We start from the raw sequence: 22,704 nt of genomic DNA on the forward strand, positions 1-22,704 counted from the left end.
GCCTCCCAGTAATAGGAGTGGTAGAGCTCAGCAGTCTTTGGCGGAGGCCTGGGCCAACAAAACTTGGGAAGGAGAACACTTAACATATAGATCTGGATGGGTGTGCAAAGTCCAAAAGGCTTGCACATATGGGATTTCACTCCACTTTCCTCCCCGGTGGCAATAATTAGTTAAGTCAGTGAGGAGGCCAAAATCAAAAGTTCCCTCAGGGGGCCAGTGAGATTGATTGTCCAAAGGGTACTGAGGCCAGGCCCGAGAGCAAAGGAAGACTAACTTCCGTTTGTGAATTTCCCAGGACAAATATAGAGTAGCCAGATTAGAAATGAAACACTGCAGTGGGGTCTGAGCCTCCGCTTTGGAGGACTAGTTCCCCATGTCTGCTCCCACTTCCCAAAATAATTCCACTGAGAGGAGTGCCCAGCATCCCAGGCACACCAAGTCAGGGGAGACAGCCTGGGAGCCTGGGTGAGGGACGTCTCTCCCACCACAGGGCCAGGGGCGAGTATCCCGGATACTTGCAACAGATGGGCTGAATGCCCAGACTTGGACGTAGCTATGATTTTGGATGGACCAGATGAAATGGAGTTAGGAAGGGAAGCAGATCAGGTGAAACTGAGGGATTCACCAGAAAATAGTCCATGCAGCAGAGAGCAGGCTGAAGTCCCAGGTCGGGGAAGGAGGGGGCAGGGCTGCCGGTGGCTGGTTGGGGCCCCACACTCACACTCCTCCCAGGTTTTGGCGCCAAATGTAAGATAAATTCTAGCCGAAATAAGCAGGCGAAGGGAGGCAACAAAGGGCCAGGAAATTTATTTGAATGCAAACACCCGGGTGAGATTTCCTCAGTCTACAGAAATAGAGGCTGGGGAATTCGCACATGTAAGCAGACAGGCAGTGAGTTTTCAAAGAAGGTAGGGGGAGGCAGAGCTTAGATATACAACAGTGCGAGGATTAGCTAACATATCAGGTTGGTTGGGGGCAATAGCCGGGGACTTTGACACGTCATCAAGGTCTGACATGGGAGAGGGCAGCAGCAGGGGACTTTGACACATCATCAGAGTCCAATGTGCTTGCTCCTCCTGTCAGTGCTCTCAGCCTACACTTACAATGGAGATTTTTCTGATCTGGAGTTAGGTAATGCCCTGTTCTCATTTGTTTTATAGTTTGCCAGGTTGTTCTTTGGCAGGCTAGCCAAAGAATATAATTTGTTCTTTGTACCCACTTTTTGCCATTAATCATTGAATACGTTATCTGGAGGCCACACAGGGGCAGGGGAAGGAACCTTGACCCAGGTAAATTTTCCATATCTTTTTCCCATAAACTTGGGTCCAATACTCATGGGGTCTCACTTTCCCATCATTGGGGGTAGTCACAAAAGCAGTAGTGGTTTTTTCCAATTTCCTTTAGGGGCAGTACTCAAAAATTTCAGGGAGAATTGGATATGGCCTCTTCCCTGACGGGGCAGCTTGAATTGAAACTGAAATAAGCAAATGTATTAGGAGGGGCATTTTGAGCAGGAGGGATATCGGGGATGCTCTTCTGGGAAGGCCACTGTGCAGTCCCTTCCATCCAACTGCCCACTGTGTCATTAGGCTGGTGGTTCAGACCAGCACCCGACATAATGGCTCTTGATTAATTCTAAGCTAAGAATCTCTACTTATAAGGGATCTCTATGTCTATGGGGGCTTCTGAGAGAAATTTCCCTTTCTGAAAGGAAAAGAGGTGAGCAGGGAAGAAGGAGCCTCCTTTTTTCCAACTTGAGCGCTGACTCTACAAATGTGGCAGCTGGAGTGGAAGCAGCCGCACTGCATACATGAGAGACAACAATATTTTCTTAATAGTGGAGTAGAGAGGTGGATGGCATCTGAGTCACTGAGGACATTGTTGGGCCACCAGACCACTCCTAGGCCTGCCAACTCTCACATCATTACTAAAGATTAAGTATTAGATGATTTTGTAGTTTATGTCACTTTTAGTAGGGCTTTATGTCACTTCAGACAAACAAATCTAACTGATACAGTACTCAGATATCAGTTAATCCCTACCCTTGACTAGTCCCTCTACAGACTTGGGTTTCTGCCCCTGTTTCCCTGCTGTTCTCTCATGAAAGCAGCTCATGGTCTATAGTGCTCCATCTGGCTTGTCCACATTTGGTATGTGGACACCTTTGAGGCAGGCCTCTGCCTTTTCTTTTCTGTGAACCATAAGCTTAAACACAGTCAGCCTTCAGGACACCTCAGGCACCTCCCACCTCCTATCATAGCCAGAAGTCTCTAGTTAACAGTAAGACTGTGGATTCACTTTGGTCCAAGCATTGCTTCAGACCCTGGCAACTTTCATAGCCTCTTCAGCATGAAATGTGAGGTCCCTTATAAATAGAGATTCTTAGCTGGCAGATTTCACCTCTTGCATGACTTCAAGTGCTGAACTGTTGATTTATTGTCAGCTCGGTGTCTCCTGTGGCTGACACAGGAGGCCACAATGCAGAGAACGAGTCATATGGGCTGAGTTTCCAGGGAGACATGGAAAAAGCAGTTATGCATACATCTGGTTTCAAATTGGTGAGATTATTTGCATGTTCTGGAAATGACCTCTGGTATGTAAGTAGGGAGTAGGGTCCCCCAAGGTTCAAAGAAAGATATCCCCACGTTGGGGATGAAAACTCTTGGCCTCCCCTATGAATGGGAGCTTGTAAGTGGAGGACTGTTCATGAAGCCACATAAGCATGACTCTGTAATTGCCAAGTAAAACAAAGCAAAACGATGATGAATGGAGGAGCTGGGACAGTGTGGTTGTTCTGATTAAGAAACTTCCCCCTCTTCCCTTCAGCGTGAATTGTTTCTGTGAGTCTTGTTATGGCTGCCTGGCAGTTACCAAGTCTCAGGCACCCACAGCATAGTGGGCATGGGGTTGGGTGCCTTAGCCATGGACAAACCATGATGTGGCTTCTCAGAGTGCAAGCAGCTGAACCTGGGTTTTCAGTCTCTTTCCACACTTCCTCACTATGGCCCACTTACCTGCCTTCTCTGAGCCTCATTCTTGTCTTCTAAGATAGGGACATCACTTGCTACCTTAACAGGGTTAATCCTGTACTGATTAATTTGAATGATGTAAGTGGTCTTGCCTGTAGCTAGCCTTCTGCAGATATTGCTTGAATCCATTTGGTTCTCCAAAGCAGAGTGGAGTCTTGCCCTGTTATGTGGAAGCTCTTCCTTGAAGTTAAGCTTAATCCATACAGTTTCAGGGTTCTCCATTTAGCCATCTGAAAGGAATGAAGAGTCATAATTTCTTTTTCCTGTGGCACAAAAGCCAAAATGACTTAAATAAGCAAACTATGCAGGAGCAGCAAAATGTAACTGAGAAGTCAAAGGACAGCTTCAGTCAAGGCTGTACCTGGGTGCTCACTGATGTCAGCAGGAATCATCTCTCCTGATCTCTTGGCTTTGCTTGCATCCCTTTCTTCCATCTGGGCTGGTGTCACTCTCAGATGGGTTTTCCATTTATAAAAGCAAGATAGCTTTCATAGCTACAGACTTATATCTGTCCCCTCAGCATCCCAACAGAAATAGGGCCTCTCTTCCTCCATGATTACTGCACCAGCACCTGGCCCATGGGGCCGGTTGGTCACAGCCCTGGCCAGGGAGGATGGAATGTGCTGAGTGGCCAGATGAAGGTTTTGTATCTATCCTTTCCAAGGAAACTTGTGAACCTTCCCCTTGTTTTCAGGGTGGGAGAATTCATGATACCTGAGGGCAGGGAAAGTGTCCAGCTACTGCCCTCCTCTGTGTTTGATGTCCTGGGTGCCCCTGTTCACATCCTCTTCCCACAACCATTGTCTTCTGCTCCCTGAAGAATTCATGAGGGCACTTCTTCCCTTCCCCTGCTACTTCATTCCAAAACTCTATTTTAATAACCATACCAAAAGGAGCAAGACTTTCTGTTTGAAGACAGGATTTGGGTCCACTACCTGCTTGAAGACCTGCTTTTTACATCCCATTTATAAAATGTATTCTATTTTTTAAAGTTCACTGAGCACCTACTATGTGCTACTATGAGTTTTTAGGACTCTTAATTATTTCTGGGTAAAGGACATCACCCAGGATTTCTAAAGGAAATTTGTCTGAGCAAGCATCTGGAGCCTAGCTTCCAGTCCCACTCAGCCACTGTGTAGCCCTAAAGGAATTTCTTCTCTGTGGTATTCTGATTTCTCATCAGCAAAATGAAGCTGTGGGGAGGCGGAGCCAAGATGGTGGCGTGAGTAGAGCAGTGGAAATCTCCTCCCAAAAACACATAGAGCTATGAAAATATAACAAACAAAACTCTTCCTAAAATAGAGACCAGAGGACACAGGACAACATCCAGACCACATCCACACATGCAAGAACCCAGCAGCTTGCGAAGGGGGTAAGATACAAGCCCAGGCCCGTCGGGACGCGAGAGCCCATCCCCCCGGCTCCCGGCGGGTGGAAAGAAACCGGAGCGGATTTTTTTTTTTTTTTGCAAGTGCTTTTTGGAAGCCTTAAAGGGACTGGGACCCTGTTGCTAGGGAGGCAGGGTGGCGGGACCGGTGAGCGGTGCCTGGGACCGGCGCCTGAGGACAAAGATTGCGCGTTTTTCCATACAGGACTGGTGGGTGGGTGCCTGAGACCGGCGCCTGAGGACGGAGGAAATCGCGCGTTTTTCCTCCTTTTTTTTTTCATTCTCTTTTTGGCGAGTGCTTTTTGGAAGCCTTAAAGGGACAGGGACCCCATTGCTAGGGAGGCAGAGCAGCAGGACCAGTGAGAGGGTGCCTGGGACCTGCGCCTAAAGACAAAGAATATCATGCATTTTTCCCTGCAGGACCAGTGGGCGGGTGCTTTTTGGAAGCCTTGAAGGGACAGGGACCCCGGTGCTAGGGAGGCAGGGCAGCAGGACCAGTGAGCGGGTGCCTGGGATCGGCGCCTGAGGAAAAAAAAAAATCGCGTAGTTTTTCCTTTTTTTTTTTTTCTGTTCCCTCTCTCATTGTTGCTGTTGTTGTTTTGGTTTGGAGAGTGCTTTTTGGAAGTCTTAAAGGGGCAGGACAGGACACTTAGACCAGAGGCAGGGAATCTGGGGATCTCTGAGCACTGTAACGCCCTGGGCAACAGGGAGCACAGAGGCACCTTACGGAGAAAAATACCCACCCGGCCGCTCACCATCCAACGGGGCTCCACCACTTTGGAGGAGCAGCCCCAGCCAGGCCACGCCCACAGCAACAGTGGAGATCAACTCCATAGCAAATGGGCAGGTAGCAGAAGCCCTGTCTGCGCACAGCAGACAACCATAAGCCGCTAGAGGTCGCTATTGATACAGGAGAGGAAGGCCACAAACCAACAAGAAGGGAAGCTCTTCCAGCGGTCAATCGTACCAGGTCTGCAAACTATCTCTATCACTATGAAAAGGCAAAACTACAGGCAGACTAAGATCACAGAGACAACACCTGAGGAGACAGACCTAACCAGTCCTCCTGAAAATGAATTAAAAATAAAAATCATGAACATGCTGACAGAGATGGAGACAAAAATGCAAGAGCAATGGGATGAGATGCAGAGAAAAATGCAAGAGCAATGGGATGAAGTCCGGAGGGAGATCACAGATGTCAGGAAGGAGATCACAGAAGTGAAACAATCCCTGGAAGGATTTATAAGCAGAATGGATAAGATGAAAGAGGCCATTGAAGGAATAGAAGCCAGAGAGCACGAACATATAGAAGCTGACATAGAGAGAGATAAAAGGATCTCCAGGAATGAAACAACACTAAGAGAACTATGTGACCAAACCAAAAGGAATAATATTCGTATTATAGGGGTACCAGAAGAAGAAGAAAGAGGAAAAGGGATAGAAAGTCTCTTTGAAGAAATAATTGCTGAAAACTTCCCCAAACTGGGGGAGGAAATAATCGAACAGACCATGGAATTACACAGAACCCCCAACAGAAAGGATTCAAGGAGGACAACACCAAGACACATAGTAATTAAAATGGCAAGGATCAAGGACAAGGAAAGAGTTTTAAAGGCAGCTAGAGAGAAAAAGGTCACCTATAAAGGAAAACCCATCAGGCAAACATCACACTTCTCGACAGAAACCCTACAGGCCAGAAGAGAATGGCATGATATACTTAATGCAATGAAACAGAAGGGCCTTGAACAAAGGATACTGTATCCAGCACGACTATCATTTAAACATGAGGGCGGGATTAAACAATTCCCAGACAAGCAAAAGCTGAGGGATTTTGCTTCCCACAAACCACCTTTACAGGGCATCCTACAGGGACTGCTCTAGATGGGAGCACTCCTAAAAAGAGCACAGAACAAAACACACAACATATGAAGAAGGGAGGAGGAGGAATAAGAAGGGAGAGAAGAAATGACTCTCCAGACAGTGTATATAACAGCTCAATAAGCGAGCTAAGTTAGGCAGTAAGATACTAAAGAAGCTAACCTTGAACCTTTGGTAACCACGAATCTAAAGCCTGCAATGGCAATAAGTACATATCTCTCAATAGTCACCCTAAAGGTAAATGGACTTAATGCACCAATCAAAAGACACAGAGTAATAGAATGGATAAAAAAGCAAGACCCATCTATATGCTGCTTACAAGAAACTCACCTTAAACCCAAAGACAAGCATAGACTAAAAGTCAAGGGATAGAAAAAACATATTTCAGGCAAACAACAGTGAGAAGAAAGCAGGGGTTGCAGTACTAATGTCAGACAAAATAGACTTCAAAACAAAGAAAGTAACAAGAGATAAAGAAGGATACTACATAATGATAAAGGGCTCACTCCAACAAGAGGATATAAGCATTCTAAATATATATGCACCCAATACAGGAGCACCAGCATATGTGAAGCAAATACTAAAAGAACTAAAGAGGGAAATAGACTGCAATGCATTCATCTTAGGAGACTTCAACACACCACTCACCCCAAAGGATAGATCCACCAGGCAGAAAATAAGTAAGGACACACAGGTACTGAACAACACACTAGAACAGATGGACCTAATAGACATCTATAGAACACTACATCCAAAAGCAACAGGATATACATTCTTCTCAAGTGCACATGGAACATTCTCCAGAATAGACCACATACTAGCTCACAAAAAGAGCCTCAATAAATTTCAAAATATTGAAATTCTACCAACCAATTTTTCAGACCACAAAGGTATAAAAGTAGAAATAAATTCTACAAAGAAAACAAAAAGGCTCACAAACACATGGAGGCTTAACAACATGCTTCTAAATGAACAAATCAAAATAGAGATCAAGGAATATAAAGAAACAAATGACAACAACAACACTAAGCCCCAACCTCTCTGGGACGCAGCGAAAGCAGTCTTAAGAGGAAAGTATGTAGCAATCCAGGCACACTTGAAAAGGAAGAACAATCCCAAATGAATAGTCTAACATCAAAATTATCAAAACTGGAAGAAGAAGAACAAATGAGGCCTAAAGTCAGCAGTAGGAGGGACATAATAAAGATCAGAGAAGTAATAAACAAAATTGAGAAGAATAAAACAATAGCAAAAATCAATGAAACCAAGAGCTGGTTCTTTGAGAAAATAAACAAAATAGATAAGCTTCTAGCCCAACTTATTAAGAGAAAAAGAGAATCAACACAAATCAACATAATCAGAAATGAGAATGGAAAAATCACGACAGACTCCACAGAAATACAAAGAATTATTAAAGACTACTATGAAAACCTATATGGCAACAAGCTGGAAAACCTAGAAGAAATGGACAACTTCCTAGAAAAATACAACCTCCCAAGACTGACCAAGGAAGAAACACAAAAGTTAAACAAACCAATTACGAGCAAAGAAATTGAAACGGTAATCAAAAATTACCCAAGAACAAAACCCTGGGGCCGGACAGATTTACCACGGAATTTTATCAGACACACAGAGAAGACATAATACCCATTCTCCTTAAAGTGTTCCAAAAAATAGAAGAAGAGGGAATACTCCCAAACTCATTCTATGAAACCAACATCACCCTAATACCAAAACCAGGCAAAGACCCCACAAAAAAGAAAACTACAGACCAATATCCCTGATGAATGTAGAGGCAAAAATACTCAATAAAATATTAGCAAACAGAATTCAACAGTGTATCAAAAGGATCATACACCATGACCAAGTGGGATTCATCCCAGGGATGCAAGGATGGTACAACATTCGAAAATCCATCAACATCATCCACCACATCAACAAAAAGAAAGACAAAAACCACATGATCATCTCCATAGACGCTGAAAAAGCATTTGACAAAATTCAACATCCATTCATGATAAAAACTCTAAGCAAAATGGGAATAGAGGGCAAGTACCTCAACATAATAAAGGCCATATATGATAAACCCACAGCCAGCATTATACTGAACAGTGAGAAGCTGAAAGCATTTCCTCTGAGATCTTGAACCAGACAGGGATGCTCACTCTCCCCACTGTTATTTAACATAGTACTGGAGGTCCTAGCCACGGCAATCAGACAAAACAAAGAAATACAAGGAATCCACATTGGTAAAGAAGAAGTTAAACTGTCACTATTTGCAGATGATATGATACTATACATTAAAAACGCTAAAGACTCCACTCCAAAACTACTAGAACTGATATCGGAATACAGCAAAGTTGCAGGATACAAAATTAACACACAGAAATCTGTAGCTTTCCTATACACTAACAATGAATCAATAGAAAGAGAAATCAGGAAAACAATTCCATTCACCATTGCATCAAAAAGAATAAAATACCTAGGAATAAACCTAACCAAAGAAGTGAAAGACTTATACTCTGAAAACTACAAGTCACTCTTAAGAGAAATTAAAGGGGACGCTAATAAATGGAAACTCATCCCATGCTCATGGCTAGGAAGAATTAATATCGTCAAAATGGCCATCCTGCCCAAAGCAATACACAGATTTGATGCAATCCCTCTCAAATTACCAGCAACATTCTTCAATGAATTGGAACAAATAATTCAAAAATTCATATGGAAACACCAAAGACCCCGAATAGCCAAAGCAATCCTGAAAAAGAAGAATAAAGTAGGGGGGATCTCACTCCCCATCTTCAAGCTCTACTGCAAAGCCATAGTAATCAAGACAATTTGGTACTGGCACAAGAACAGAGCCACAGACCAGTGGAACAGATTAGAGACTCCAGACATTAACCCAAACAAATATGGTCAATTAATATTTGTAAAGGAGCCAAGGACATACAATGGCAAAACGACAGTCTCTTCAACAGATGGTGTTGGCAAAACTGGACAGCTACATGTAGGAGAATGAAACTGGACCATTGTCTAACCCCATATACAAAGGTAAACTCAAAATGGATCAAAGACCTGAATGTAAGTCATGAAACCATTAAACTCTTGGAAAAAAACATAGGCAAAAACCTCTTAGACATAAACATGAGTGACCTCTTCTTGAACATATCTCCCCGGGCAAGGAAAACAACTGCAAAAATGAGCAAGTGGGACTACATTAAGCTGAAAAGCTTCTGTACAGCGAAAGACACCATCAATAGAACAAAAAGGAACCCTACAGTATGGGAGAATATATTTGAAAATGACAGATCCGATAAAGGCTTGACGTCCAGAATATATAAAGAGCTCACATGCCTCTACAAACAAAAAATAAATAACCCAATTAAAAAATGGGCAGAGGAACTGAACAGACAGTTCTCTAAAAAAGAAATACAGATGGCCAAGAGACACATGAAAAGATGCTCCACATCGCTAATTATCAGAGAAATGCAAATTAAAACTACAATGAGGTATCACCTCACACCAGTAAGGATAGCTGCCATCCAAAAGACAAACAACAACAAATGTTGGCGAGGCTGTGGAGAGAGGGGAACCCTCCTACAGTGCTGGTGGGAATGTAAATTAGTTCAACCATTGTGGAAAGCAGTTTGGAGGTTCATCAAAATGCTCAAAAGAGACCTACCATTTGACCCAGGAATTCCACTGCTAGGAATTTACCCTAAGAATGCAGCAATCAAGTTTGAGAAAGACAGATGCACTCCTATGTTTATCGCAGCACTATTTACAATAGCCAAGAATTGGAAGCAACCTAAATGTCCATTGGCAGATGAATGGATAAAGAAGATGTGGTACATATACACAATGGAATACTTCTCAGCCATAAGAAGTGGAAAAATCCAACCATTTGCAGCAACATGGATGGAGCTGGAGAGTATTATGCTCAGTGAAATAAGCCAAGCGGAGAAAGAGAAATACCAAATGATTTCACTCATCTGAGGAGTATAAGAACAAAGGAAAAACTAAAGGAACAAAACAGCAGCGGAATTACAGAACACAAAAATGGACTAACAGGTACCAAAGGGAAAGAACTGGGGAGGATGGATGGGCAGGGAGGGATAAGGGGGGGGGAGAAGAAGGGGGGTATTAAGATTAGCATGCATGGGGGGGAGGGAGAAAGGGGAGGGTGGGCTGCACAACACAGAGAGGACAAGTACGGATTCTACAACATTTTGCTAAGCTGATGGACAGTAACCGTAATGTGGTTGTTAGAGGGGACCTGATATAGGGGAGAGCATAGTAAACATAGTACTCTTCATGTATGTGTAGATTAAAGATTTAAAAAAAAGAAAGAAAGAAAGAAAGAAAAGGGGATTCCTCCTTGATAGGATAAAACTATTGGTAAATCAAAGATCAATGCATGCTTTAAATATCCTTAATGTTGATCACTTAAAGGGTGTCAGATGGTCAGCTATGGCGGTACTCTTTTCTGATAATATTCCTTTCCCTTAATAAAAAAAAAAATGCAGTCCCTGTGTGCTGACCTCCAATGAGTTCTGCACAGTGGTATAGAGGGCATGTCAAAGTGTGGGCAAAGGGTCTGTTTGTTTCTATGCAGAAGATCAAGGCCTAGCTTGGATACCCAGAAAATGAACTAAGATACGATATGAGGAGGAGCTTCCGGCATCAGCACTCTCTGGAGGACTCGTGCCAGGGGATGATCATCAAAATGCCTCCACAGGGATCCGGGCGATGCTGCGGTCGTGGCTGCGTCCACCCCACCGTTTCCTGGACTTGCCATTGGAATGAGGAGGAAGATGTCTAGGCTGGTATGTGCATACAGTGAGACAATGAATTTGACCAGATCTGTACTGTTGGAACTCAACCAGGAGTTGGGAGGGGTGCAAGTTGTAGCACTCCAAAATCTCATGACTATAGACTATCTATGGTTAAAAGAACATATGGGATGTGAACAGATCCCAGAAATGGGCTGCTTTAATTTGTCTGATTTTTCTCAGACTGTTCAAGTACAGTAGGACAATATCCATCATATCATAGACAAATTTTCACAAATGCCTAGGGTGCCTAAATGGTTTTCTTGGCTTCACTGGAGATGGATGGTAATTATACATTTGCTTTGTTTATGTCACCGTATTCCTATCATGTTAATATGTGTGTGCAAATTAGTTAGTAGTTTAAAACCTATACATACTTAAGGTACTCTACAAGAAGATATGTCAAAGAAATAATCAATCCTCCCATGTTTTCTTCCATATGCTACCTCTATAGCTTTTCTTCTTCCTTCCTAATTACAACCCTTAAATAGAATTCGTGCCTCATATCGAAGTTACCGAGTATCATAATTCCTCCAGGTGGTAAAGATACCTCGAGACAAGTGCTGGGTATAGAAGCCACAGGGCATAAATCTGCAAAGAAGTAAAAAGCTAACCTTTTCAAACAATATGGCTTCTCTCTCACTTACCAACTTCACATTTCCCTGTATGGCCCTGGAAGATGACTGGTTAGCCAGAGACGGGTAAGATTCCTCAAGGGAGGAACAACCTAAGACAGGCACAGTCGCAGGGGGGCCATCAGGTGAGAAATTGGGGATCAACAGAGGTGAGGCTCAGAACCTCATCCCCCTGCTTTGAGAGAAATCTTCTGCATCCGTGGATGTTTTGCTGCCCTTGTCTAGCTTGGATTAATACTTAGTCCATAGGCACACACCTGATTATCTACATTTGCCCTCTTACAGCACTAAACTATGTTTTCTACCTTTATCTTGCATCTACCGACCACTTCAGCATTTTATTTAAAAAAATAATAATAATAATAATAGTAAAGGGAGAAATGTGGGATCAATATCTAAATCAAGTATAAAAATCAAACGAATATTCATATTTGACCTGATTGTTTATAGTTCATAATGCGTGATCAAAACCGAATGTTTCTGTGATGAATGCCCTTGTACTGTTCACCATGTAAGAATTTATTCACTATGTAAGAATTCGTTCACCATGTAAGAACTTGTTCGTTATGCTTCAGAAGATTGGAGACTGATGAAAATTAGGCTTGAGATGGATTAATGATTGTACATTGAGCATTGACCCCCCCTATACTGAATTTTATTGTTGTTAACAGCCGTTTGATCAATAAATATGAGAGATGCCCTCTCAAAAAAAAAAAGTATATATAGAAATAAAATCACTTCTGGGTTAAGGATGGCAGCCATCTGCATCATAGTCACTGCATGGGAGACCACAGCCCTAGGTTGCTTGCTACCTTGCCAGTTTTGAACAGGAAAGAGCCTTTGCTGCATTACAGCCAGCCTCTGAATCCACATCAGCACAGCCTATCCAAGCCTCATACCTTCAGTCAGCCGGGGTTACAATTTCCAGTCATAGGGACCAGATTGCCTTGGATATGGCTAGACTGTATTCCAAATAATACTAGCAATAGAAGGAAACCTGGTTTATTCATTTACCACCCCATTTCATGGTAAATATGCAGCTGGAGAAATATATAGGTTTATTGGAACCTAGTCTCTGGATTAATTCTTGTTTTCTTTCCTTTAACTTTTTCTTCTGACTGTATATAACAGAAATACATGCTTCCACATTATCAAAATGTTTATCTTCCTATTTAGACAAATGCATTTTTAAATGGTCATGGTCATACTGATTATACAGTTTTGAATTGTACCCTTTTTACTTGTTCCATATTACTGCAAACATTTCATATTTTATTGGCTTGAGGGGGTTTTCCACTCCAGATTCCAGCCTTTCTCACTACAAAATCTGAAAATTAAAATGACCTCGCAATGAATTTTCTTCTGAAGATCCTAATCTAGTCAACAGGACAATATTCTTTATACTACATAATTTCAATTCTATTTCTTTAATAAATATCCATGGCCATGATACACTGAAGATGAATTCACACACACCAAGCTTCAAGGTACAGTAGAAAATTCTTTACACATTAGGTGATGATGAATGGTACCATGCCTAAATGAGGTGGGTGGGGAGCAGGTTGGGAACAGCAAATATTCAGCTCTTCCTGCTATATGTACATGTGTGTTTCAGTGCATATGCCCATGGGGAGATAAACAAGAAACTGCATTGATAAGCTTAACCCATGCCTTCCCTGAAGGGGAAACCAGAGGGACATCCAAATCCACAAAGTTCAAGACAGTTCAAAAAAGGAGGCAACTCTGTTCCTCATTCAGTCAAGAAAAACATGTTGAACATATTCTGTGTCAGGTGCAATTCTAGAGATAAAATCTGCTCTTTGTATAGACTTAAAACCAATTCTCTTTTGCACTCTGTACCAGAACACCTAGCCCATTATCTTACCATATTAAATATTCAACAGATACTGGATGAAAAAAATGATTGGTGGCCATGGGCATTTTTAATGAATCTGGATTAGCTAAACAAAAAGCACATTTCAAATATCAGAAACTTTAAAATAGTTGAGAAGTCAAGACACACTATTTTACTTAAAGACACCCAAGTTCTGCTCACATACAAATAAACTGGAGAAAGTATTTATTTGTTGGTCACTGTTTGACTCTTGAAATACAGTTTCACATCGATGATACTGATACATAATGATAGTTATTAATCCTTGCTAGTCCACCCAAAACTGAGTAACATTGAAAAAATGACTATATGTGTATATATACATACTTGAACTGCCTTCTCACTCTCCATGTAATTTAACTTTCAGTTTCAACCATATGATGTCAAAGTCTAAGGCACCCTTTATGGGTTAAATGCACACAGCCTAACAGAGACCCACACAGAAGGTTAAGGAAGATTTTATTTTCTTTGATAGTAACAGCAAAAGCAGCAGTTGGGGACTTAAGCCTGAAGCTAGTGGTGACCCTTCTATCCAGGCAGAGTCACCACAGACAGCTATGGAATCTGCCAAGAAAACCAGAGGAAGCCAGGAGGGATTGGTGCTGGGGGCCTGGCTGCTGCAGCTGCTGTGCCCATGAAGTCCAGAGAGGACAGGGACAGGGAAGTCAGAATTACTGTTCTCCTTACTGTTGTGAACTCACAGTTTTCTCCATAAATTCTTAATCATTGCATTTCATCTAGTTAAATAGAAACCCCCCCACACACATTTTTCAGAAGAAATATCATACATAATGTATTCAGAATCACTGACTGCTTTTTCTTAATCTTTTTCTCCTTGAACTTGTAGGTGTCTGAGTCTCCTGAATTTCTTTTATTCAAGCTATGGCTGTTTGAAAACTGTTTCATTTGTCATCATCCATTTCAGTCATTTCAGATTTTTGTTTCTTCAAATATGTTGTGTATAAACTGGTGTGGGGCCCTGGATTCAACAAGCAAAGATTATAATACATAAATGTGGGAGGATGAGGAATGACTTTACTACCTCTCCCCCCAAATATCAACTTCTCTTTATTTCTACAAGTTGTGCCATGCTATTTTAGGCCTGTTTTCATCTTCAGCAACACAATTACACATACTACGCTGATGGACAGTGACTGTGAAGGGGTATGTGGGAGGGATTTGGTGAAGGGGAGAGCCTAGTAATCATAATGTTCTTCATGTAATTGTAGATTAATGACACCAAAATAAAAAACAAAAACAGACAAAAAGAGTTTAGGTACTTATCAGACCTACTATGGAAATTTACAACTAATTGCAATATAATATGCTCTATTATAGGGTATTTGGTAGAAAACTAGTGTTACATTTATAAAAATAGAGGCTTCATTTTTCCCTGACTCAGTTACCTTACTGAAAAGGCAAAAACTGTAATAAATTCACAATAACTTTTGCTAAACTCACTTTATCTGCTAAATCACGAGTAAGGTTTACCAAAAATTCATAAGATTAAATTTGAAATTTTAATAAAGTGACAATAGCTGAACATTTTCTTCCTCTGTCAAATTATTTCTATATACCTGATACCCATAATATTGAAGACAATCTTACCTGGATATCCACAGTCTTCTCAGGAGTTTTCAGAGTGCCTGAAACCTCTTTTTTCTTCTTCTTAGGTAAAACCTTCAAAAATTTTCAGAGACGTCATTAGTCTGCATGTTTATCAGCTATAATAGTCTTGACTATATTTTCCCATTTATCTTTCCCTAATATCTGACATGTAATACGATAAATAAAAATTTACATTATTGCAGATTTCTGAAGATTAGTGTTTGAAGCATTTTTTATATAAAATCTTAAATAAACAAAGAAGCAATAAACTGTAGCCTGACATATTTACATTTTAAACCCAGAATACCATACATGTCATCAGCAAATCTTCCCTAAGTGGAAGAGCATTTCAACTTAAAAAGCAAAGTCTGCAAATACAGTGAATAGTCTGAAGTGCACAGAAAACTAAAGAGGGGCCACTGAGGAGTGGACAGAAGCTGCAGAGGGGGAAGGAAGGCCAAAACCTGGGGCTGGCAAAGCAAAGACCTGACCAGGGAGGTGAAGCCAAGGAGGATATGAAAGGCAGGCCTTGAGAGAGAAGACTTGTCCCAGCCAAGCTCAGAATGGTGGCAATAAAGCAGGCCTATCTCCATGCAGAGTAACTAACAGCCAACAGCAGGTCCCACAGGACTGTTTCCATGCCTTGCTGTCCTACTTCTTAGTTAACAAGATGGCTAGAACCCGAGGTCTGTGACATAATGCTCTTTTCATACATACTGTTAAAGACTATGTTTGGGATTTGGGCAAAGAACCAGGAACTGGGCCCAAAGAGGGTAACTCAGTCTCCCAGCATTTAGATAACATTAAGAAAAACTAATAAACTCAGGAATAGATGCCATCTCTTACCAACTAACTAGCTTTTTGGAAATAAGCTGAGACAGTCTATGGAAGACTCAAAACAATCTCAATTTTTATTTAAGAAAAGACTTTACCTAAACTAGACATACCCAAATGAACTGCATTCTTGTTTTACAGTAAATGGCACATAGCTCTCACCATGAAAGAGAGGATTCATTAAGGTCTTATCCAGCAAGCAAGCAAAGAAGACCTGAATGAAAATCTGTGCTAACCCACTGGCATGGAAATAGGCTTGCTACATTTCAACCCTTACTCATTTAATTCACAGAAATTGATGCTTTCTGGTTAATTCTGGTAGCAGCTTTAAGAATATCTCCAGTATAAAAGAATATGAATCCTGGGGCAGAGCCAAGATGGTGGCATGAGTAGTTCAGTGGAAATCTCCTCGCAAAAACATATATATTTATGAAAATACAATAAATACAACTATTCCTAAAAGAGACACCAGTGGATACAGTACAACAATCTACATCTGCAAGAACTCAACATCACACAAAGGGGGTAAGATACAAGCCACGGCCAGGTGGGAACTAAATGCCCCCCCCCCCAGAACGCGGTGGGAAGAAAGGAGTTGGAATGGGGAGGGAGTGAAAGCCCAGGACTGCTAAACAATCAGCTCTAGAAATCTGCAGCTGGAGCGCAGACACAAGGTGCATGGGGTGCTGGATATTAGAGAAACAGAAAAGCAAAACCTGTGGGCAGGTCCACACAACCGGCGCCCCTGAGACAAAAGAAAAGCAAGTGCTTTTTGCAAGTCTTAAAGAGACAGGGACTCCACAGCTGGATAAAGTCTTCCTGGCACACTTAGCCAGCAGCTGGGAATCCCGGGGAACTTTAGGCACCCTAACCCCCTGGGCAGCAGCACATCTCTGAAGTCCCTCATGGAACTAAGCAGCCTGCCAGTCATTCCCCCAACTGGTGTGGACGCCAACACACTGGCCCAGTAGTGGGAGAGTGGCAGTGCGTGCTGGGGGCGATGGCACCAGAGGGCACTGGGAGTGACCCATGTGCGCCACTGGTGCCAGAGGGACTGGGAGCGGCCTGCGTGCGACAGCAGCACCAGAGGAGCCCAGGCAAGATCCGTGTGAGCCCACGGCAGTGGTGAAAAGGTGGCCCGGGAGCAGCCCACATGCACTGGCGGCCCCGATGCCAGAGGGGTCAGGGAGAGGTCTGCACAAGCACGCGATGGTGGCAACCAAGCTGCCCAGGAGCGGCCTGTGCGTGCCAGCGGCAGTGGTGCTACAGGGGCATGGGAGAAGCCCGCGCACACCTGCAGAGGTTGCCAGAGGGAGCAGCTGCACTCCCAGCAGCTCACCGGAATCACAGCCCGATGCACAGGCACCTGGGCCAGAACCAAAGACCACTGCTGGTACACAGCTGCCCAGCATGGGCACCGCTATTGTGAAGAAGCGCACCTGGAGTGCCTGCCACTCCCTGCAGGACTCTGCACTGCTCTGATGGAGACTCCGCCCACAGCAGCTTAGGGGATTAACCTGCTGGCTGCTCCAGGAGTGCGGGTAACCAACACAGGCAGCAGAGAAGGGCAAGGCATCCAGAAAACAGGAAAGGACTTTCTTCTCCCAGCTGAAACCCCCAGAACATGACTACAGCCACTGCTATCACCATGAAAAGGCAAAAAAATTTAGTCCAGCCCAAAATAGTCCAGACAACCCCTGAGAGAGGATCTGCAGAGACAGACCTAACCAGTCTCCCTGAAAAAGAAATTAAAATAAAAATCATAAACATGCTGATGGAGCTGCAGAGAAATATACAAGAGCTAAAGGATGACGTCTGGAGGGAGATTAGAGAAATGAAACTATCTCTGGAAGGATTTATAAGCAGAATGGATAGATGCAAGAGGCCATTGATGGAATAGAAACCAGAGAACAGGAAAGCATTGAAGCTGATGCAGAGAGAAATAAAAGGATCTCCAGGAATGAAACAATATTAAGAGAACTGTGTGACCAATCCAAAAGGAACAATATTCAGTTTATAGGGGTACCAGAGGAAGAAGAGAGAGAAAAAGGGATAGAAAGTGTCTTTGAAGAAATAATTGCTGAGAACTTCCCCAAACTGGGGGAGGAAATAGTTGCTCAGACTATGGAAGCACACAGAACTTCCAACAGAAGGGACCCAAAGAGGACAACATCAAGACACATAATAATTACAATGGCAAACATCAAGGACAAGGAAAGAGTGTTGAAGGAAGACAGAGAGAGAAAAAAGGTCACCTGCAAAGGAAAACCCATCAGGCTATCATCAGACTTCTCAACAGAAACCTTACAGGCCAGAAGAGAATGACACGACATGTTTAATGCAATGAAACAGAAGGGCCTTGAACCAAGGATACTGTATCCAGCACGATTATCACTTAAATATGAAGGAGGGATTAAACAATTCCCAGACAAGCAAAAGTTGAGGGAATTTGCCTCCCACAAACCACCTCTACAGGGTATGTTAGAGGGACTGCTCTAGATGGGAGCACTCCTAAAAAGAGCACAGAACAAAACACCCAACATATGAAGAATGGAGAAGGAGGAAAAAGAAGGGAAAGAAAGAGTCATCAGACTGTGCTTACAACAGCTCAATAAGCAAGTTAAGACAGAAAGTAAGGTAGTAAAGAAGCTAACCTTGAACCCTCGGTAACCACAAATATAAAACCTTCAATGGCAATAAGTACATATCTTTCAATAATCACCCTAAATGTAAATGGACTGAAGGGACCAATCAAAAGACACAGAGTAATAGAATGTATAAAAAAGCAAGACCCATCTATATGCTGCTTCCAAGAGACTCATCTCAAACCCAAAGACATGAACAGACTAAAAGTCAAGGAATGGAAAAAGATACTTCATGCAAACAACAGGGAGAAAAAAGCAGGTGTTGCAATCCTAGTATCAGACAAAATAGACTTCAAAACAAAGAAAGTAATGAGATAAAGAAGGATATTACATAATGATAGAGGGCTCCATCCAACAAGAGGATATAACCATTATAAACATATATGCACCCAATACAGGAGCATCAAGATATTTGAAACAAATACTAACAGAATTGAAGGAGGAAATAGAATCCAATGTGTTCAATTTGGGAGACTCTAACACATCACTCACTCCAAAGGACAGACCCACCAGACAGAAAATAAGTAAGGACACAGAGGCACTGAATAATACACTAGAACAGATGAACCTAATAGACATCTATAGAACTCTACATCCAAAAGCAACAGCATACACATTCTTCTCAAGTGCACATGGAACATTCTCCAGAATAGACCACATACGAGGCCACAAAAAGAGCCTCAGTATATTGCAAAAGATTGAAATCCTACCAACCAACTTTTCAGAACACAAAGGTATAAAACTATAGAAATAAATTGTACAAAGAAAGCAAAAAGCCTCACAAACACGTGGAGGCTTAAAAACATGCTCCTAAGTAATCAATGGATCAACAACCAAATTAAAATGGAGGTCCAGCGATATATGGAAACAAATGACAACAGCAACACAAAGCCTCAACTTCTGTGAGACGCAGCAAAAGCAGTCTTAAGAGGAAAGTATATAGCAATCCAGGCATATTTAAAGAACGAAGAACAATCCCAAATGAATAGTCTAAGGTCACAATTATCAAAATTGGAAGAAGAAGAACAAATGAGGCCTAAGGTCAGCAGACAGAGGGACATAATAAAGATCAGAGAAGAAATAAATAAAATTGAGAAGAATAAAACAATAGAAAAAATCAATGAAACAGAGAGCTGGTTCTTCAAGAAAATAAACAAAATAGATAAGCCTCTAGCCAGACTTATTAAGAGAAAAAGAGAGTCAACACACATCAACAGAATCAGAAACGAGAAAGGAAAAATCACGACGGACCCCACAGAAATACAAAGAATTGTTAGAGAATACCGTGAAAACCTATATGCTAACAAGCTGGAAATCCTAGGAGAAATGGACAGCTTCCTAGAAAAATACAACCTTCCAAGACTGACCCAGAAAGAAACAGAAAATCTAAACAGACCAATTACCAGCAATGAAATTGAAGTGGTAATCAAAAAATCACCCAAGAACAAAACCCCTGGGCCAGATGGATTTACCTTGGAATTTTATCAGACATACAGAGAAGACATAATACCCATTCTCCTTAAAGTTTTCCAAAAAATAGAAGAGGAGGGAATACTCCCAAACACATTCTATGAAGCCAACATCACCCTAATACCAAAACCAGGCAAAGACCCCACCGAAAAAGAAAATTACAGACCAATATCCCTGATGAATGTAGATGCAAAAATACTCAATAAAATATTAGCAAACAATTCAGAAATACATCAAAAGGATCACACACCATGACCAACTGGGATTCATCCCAGGGATGCAAGGATGGTACAACATTCAAAAACCCATCAACATCATCCACCACATCAACAAAAAGAAGGACAAAAACCACATGATCATCTCCATAGACGCTGGAAAAGCATTCAACAAAATTCAACATCCATTCATGATAAAAACTCTCAGCAAAATGGGCATAGAGGGCAAGTACCTCAATATAATAAAGGCCATATATGATAAACCCACAGCTAACATCATACTGAACAGTGAGAGGCTGAAAGCTTTTCCTCTGAGACTGGGAAAACAAGACAGGGATGCCCACTCTCCCCACTGTTATTCAAAATAGTATTGGAAGTCCTAGCCACAGCAATTAGAAAAAACAAAGAAATACAAGGAATCTGGATTGGTAAAGAAGAAGTTAAACTGTCACTATTTGCAGATGACATGATATTGTACATAAAAAACCCTAAAAACTCCACCCCAAAATTACTAGAACTGATATCAGAATTCATCAAAGTTGCAGGATACAAAATTAACACACAGTAATCTGTGGCTTTACTATACACTAACAATGAACTAATAGAGAAATCAGGAAAAGAATTCCATTCACAATAGCATTAAAAAGAATAAAATACCTAGGAATAAACCTAACCAAGGAAGTGAAAGACCTATACCCTGAAAAGTACAAGACACTCTTAAGATAAATTAAAGAGGACACTAACAAATTGAAACTTATCCCATGCTACTGGCTTGGAAGAATTAATATCTTCAAAATGGCCATCCTGCACTAAGCAATATACAGATTCAATGCAGTCGCAATCAAATTATCCACAACATTCTTCAATGAATTGTAACAAATAGTTCAAAAATTCATATGGAACCACCAAGGACCCCGAATAGCCAAAGCAATCCTGAGAAGGAAGAACAAAGTATGGGGGATCTCACTCCCCAACTTCAAGCTCTACTGCAAAGCCACAGTAATCAAGACAATTTGGTACTGGCAGAAGAACAGAGCCACAGACCAATGGAACAGAATAGAGACTCCAAACATTATCCCAAACATATATGGTCAACTAATATTCGATAAAGGGGCCATGGACATACAATGAGGAAAGGACAGTCTCTTCAACAAAAGGTGCTGGCAAAACTGGACAGCTACATGTAAGAGAATGAAACTGGATCACTGTCTAACCCTACACAAAAGTAAATTCAAAATGGATCAAAGACCTGAATGTAAGTCATGATATCTTAAAACTCTTAGAAAAAAATAGGCAAAAATCACGTAGACATAAACATGAGTGAGTTCTTCATGAACTTATCTCCCTGGGCAAGGGAAACAAAAGCAAAAATGAACAAGTGGGACTATATCAAGCTGAAAAGCTTCTGTACAGCAAAGTACACCATCAATAGAACAAAAAGGTATCCTACAGTATGGGAGAATATATTCATAAATGACAGATCCGATAAAGGGTTGACATCAAAAATATATAAAGAGCTCACACACCTCACAAACAAAAAACAATAATCCAATTAAAATATGAGCAGAGGAGTTGAACAGACAAGTTCTCTAAAGAAGAAGTTCAGATGGCCAACAGACACATGAAAAGATGCTCCACATCCCTTGTCATCAGAGAAATGCAAATTAAAACCACAATGAAATATCACCTCACACCAGTAAGGATCACCACCATCCAAAAGTCAAACAACAACCAGTGTTGGCGAGATTGTGGAGAAAGGGGAACCCTCCTACACTGTTAGTGGGAATGTAAATTATTTCAGCCATTGTGGAAAGCAGTATGGAGGTTCCTCAAAATGCTCAAAATAGAAATACCATTTGACCCAGGAATTCCACTTCTAGGAATTTACCCTACGAATGCAGCAGCCTAGTTTGAAAAAGACAGATGCACCCCCATGTTTATCGCAGCACTATTTACAATAGCCAAGAAATGGAAGCAACCTAAGTGTCCATCAGTAGATGAATGGATAAAAAAGATGTGGTACATATACTCAATGGAATATTATTCAGCCATAAGAAGAAAACAAATCCTACCATTTGAAACAACATGGATGGAATTAGAGGGTATTATGCTCAGTGAAATAAGCCAGGCTGAGAAAGACAAGTACCAAATGATTTCACTCAGATGTGGAGTATAAGAGTAAAGAAAAGCTGAAGGAACAAAACAGCAGCAGAATCACAGAACCCACGAATGGACTAACAGTTACCAAAGGGAAAGGGACTGGGGAGGATGGGTGGG

General features: G+C 41.7%; 1 protein-coding gene across 2 annotated transcripts in view; it reads right to left on the minus strand.

The window, feature by feature from the left end:
- Positions 1-801: 801 nt before the first annotated feature.
- The window catches only part of LOC108410155 (uncharacterized), a 44,286-nt gene continuing 22,383 nt past the window's right edge, over positions 802-22,704 (minus strand). The window contains exons 4-5 of one of the 2 annotated variants that reach the window (XM_073241302.1): positions 15,264-15,335; positions 802-3,259 (exon numbers count right to left, since the gene is read on the minus strand). The gene's annotated coding sequence lies outside the window, so the exon portion shown is untranslated. Of the gene's footprint in view, positions 3,260-13,715; positions 14,635-15,263; positions 15,336-22,704 lie in introns of those variants that run through there. The other variant, XM_073241301.1, reaches the window with a different exon arrangement.

The sequence above is a fragment of the Manis javanica genome, chromosome 7 (assembly GCF_040802235.1).
Source record: "Manis javanica isolate MJ-LG chromosome 7, MJ_LKY, whole genome shotgun sequence".
Classification (NCBI taxonomy): domain Eukaryota; kingdom Metazoa; phylum Chordata; class Mammalia; order Pholidota; family Manidae; genus Manis; species Manis javanica.